We start from the raw sequence: 3,056 nt of genomic DNA on the forward strand, positions 1-3,056 counted from the left end.
AATAAAGTAGAAGCGATAAGTGAAAACGTTTTATTGGCATATTTTAATGAAATGAGCCTCACTAAAAAATGCTCTACAATGTGGTCGAACTATTCGATGCTTAGGACCTGCCTTTCCATATACAAAGATATCGATATATCAAAGTTCGCTAAGCTTCATGCATCTTTAAAAAGACAATCGGAGAATTACCAACCAAAAAAATCTAAGATATTAGACTCCGATGATATTAATAAATTCATCACTGAAGCTAGCGACGATTTGTTTCTTGCAATGAAGGTATTATGACCACCATGCATGTTCACTTCTAAATTTATTGCTTTGTAGGTCATATTAATTATCGGGTATTGTGGCGCATGCAGGCGTGATGAATTAACAAATATGTCCGTTAATGACATACAGTTTAAATCCGATACAGTGGTCATCACACTCCCTAAAACAAAAACCAATATTTCCCGAACATTCGTAATTACGAACGAACCATGGATACACTTGATTAAAAAATATGCCCAATTGAGACCTGCCAATACCATACATAGACGATTTTTCCTGACGTACAGAAAGGGTAAATGTACGGTATCACCAATGGGAATCAACAAGATTGGGGAAGTTCCCAGAAATATTGCCACATTTCTTCACTTGCCCAATCCTGGGCAATACACAGGGCACTGTTTCCGCCGATCCTCTGCAACACATCTTGCTAACCAAGGTGGGGACCTCCTTTTAATAAAAAAAACATGGGGGATGGAAATCATCTGCAATTGCGGAGAGCTACATCGATGATTCCTTAGCTAAGAAAACTAAAGTGGGGCAGATGTTTTCAAGCAGTTCACATGTTGAACCCTCATCCTCTGTAACATCATCGATAAATACTATTCCTCATACTATCACCTCATCATCGATACCTCAGCAACTGCAGGAAACTAATTTAACTTCTACCTCGACTTCTACTCAAAACCATAACATTGTTTTATCTGATCAGTCGGTTCCAGGTATTTCAATATCTACAGTTACAATAAAAATTTATAGTCATTGCAGTATTAAAGAGGATTAAGTACCTAACCTATACTTACAGAGACTGACTGCAACGTTTTTTTTCTAATAATTATTTTGTTCTACTGTATTACATAATCTTAGGAACTCATCCATTAGGTAGTCCATTTGCCATGAGTTAATTATACCTATTTCAAATTGTATTTCTCATTAAACGTTCGTTATTCTAGTAATAGTATTTACCTTGATAACTTTGCTTTTACTTAGAAAGCTACGCATTTTCACAGCAGATTTGCATACAAATAGGTTATAAGCCCGTAGCCCGTACCCGTAGCACTAACTAGCACAGGTACGTAGTAAAGTAAATGCTCTTTGAGCTTTGAGCATGCACACAAAAAGCGCGCGAAATTTGACAAATTTGCATTGTATTAATGCACACCTACAGGTTCAGCAGTCAAGCATATTTGTCACCGGTGACCTGTTAGGTCCACTGTCAAAACACCTCTTAATCCACACCTACAGGTCCACCGTCCATCTCAGTTGATTAAAACTGTTTGACGATGACATTGCTGTAATTGGTGTTTTATTTACAACAGATTCAAATCGTCAACTTAAGTACGAAGTGTGTGTATGCTGTACAAACTGGTCGGAAAAGAGGTACCTTTGATAGAACAAGATACTGTTTTGAGGCAATCTATTGCGGCTCATGAAAGCCACCTCCGAGGTTTCTGGCCACTGGAAGGACATACGCAGATATGAAATTTTCGACAATAATTTCACCTCAAGCCTTAAAACTGAGTAAATGGACATGGAGAATGGAGAACTTACCATTGATAACTGACAGATCAACCAGGAATTTGTACACACCTACAAGTTGAAGGGTGAGGTGCACCTGTGATCTGTCAACTTTCACGGCAGGGGTTGTCATTTCATAAGTTACGAAAACTGACAGTTTTTACTCATCCATATTCCCACATACTACATTGGGCTACCAATTGCTGTTAAACTGTAATCAGTCACATAACACTCGGTCAATGAAATCTATGTATAAGCAACTAAAATTCTTTATATTACTTTTACTATAAACTTATCTTACACATGACCCAAATATAGTCTCGTGAAATTGGCACGCCATTCTGGATTCAATTCTTGAATTTAACCTAAAATGTTTGTACGTCGTTTGTAACGTTTGTACTGACTTAAAAAAAATTAGCACCCCTAAGCACTACAGAGTTATGCAAAATTGAAAAAGGCGTGCTTACTTCACACTTAGCACGCCTTTTTGAAATACAAATCAAAAAAGCTGTTTCAAAAGTTAGTATTACGTATGTATTATTTGAACTTATAAACAAAACATTAACACCCCCAACCCTTATCGAATTATTTGATATTAAAAAAGGCGTGCGTACTTCACACCTAGCACGCCTTTTAAAAATACAAATCAGAAAATCTGTTTCAAAAGTTAGTATTACGTTTGTATTATTTGAACTTATAAACAAAACATTAACACCCCCAACCCTTATCGAATTATTTGATATTAAAAAAGGCGTGCGTACTTCACACCTAGCACGCCTTTTAAAAATACAAATCAGAAAAGCTGTTTCAAAAGTTAGTATTACGTTTGTATTATTTGAACTTATAAACAAAACATTAACACCCCCAACCCTTATCGAATTATTTGATATTAAAAAAGGCGTGCGTACTTCACACCTAGCACGCCTTTTAAAAATACAAATCAGAAAAGCGGTTTCAAAAGTTAGTATTACGTTTGTATCATTTGAACTTATAAACAAAACATTAACACCCCCAACCCTTATCGAATTATTTGGTATTAAAAAGGCGTGCGTACTTCCATCCCAGCACGCCTTAGCTTAGGTAAAAAGACATTTCAAATAATCAGTATTACGGTTGTGCTATTTGATATTTATAGAATACTGTACAGCCCTTAATATTTTGTTTGTATTACAAAAACTGCTACTTGCAATACAATTAGTTTATATAGAAATCGAGACTAGCTCACACATCGTACCTTTTTCAAATAAAAAAGAGCTATTTAGAAATTCACA

At 35.8% G+C, this 3,056-nt stretch overlaps 1 long non-coding RNA gene across 3 annotated transcripts; it reads right to left on the minus strand.

The window, feature by feature from the left end:
* Positions 1-244: 244 nt before the first annotated feature.
* Positions 245-2,095, minus strand: LOC116174405. 3 transcript variants are annotated; one of them, XR_004146123.1, is made up of 4 exons: positions 1,234-2,095; positions 1,071-1,178; positions 903-1,001; positions 245-848 (listed from the first exon to the last, which is right to left on the minus strand). It is a non-coding gene; the product is annotated as an uncharacterized LOC116174405 (long non-coding RNA). The 3 variants fall into 3 exon arrangements; XR_004146122.1 differs by having other exon boundaries at positions 245-430; positions 479-1,001; XR_004146120.1 differs by having other exon boundaries at positions 245-1,001.
* Between the last annotated feature and the right edge of the window lie 961 nt (positions 2,096-3,056).

This window comes from Photinus pyralis, unplaced genomic scaffold (assembly GCF_008802855.1).
Source record: "Photinus pyralis isolate 1611_PpyrPB1 unplaced genomic scaffold, Ppyr1.3 Ppyr1.4_LG1, whole genome shotgun sequence".
Lineage (NCBI taxonomy): Eukaryota > Metazoa > Arthropoda > Insecta > Coleoptera > Lampyridae > Photinus > Photinus pyralis.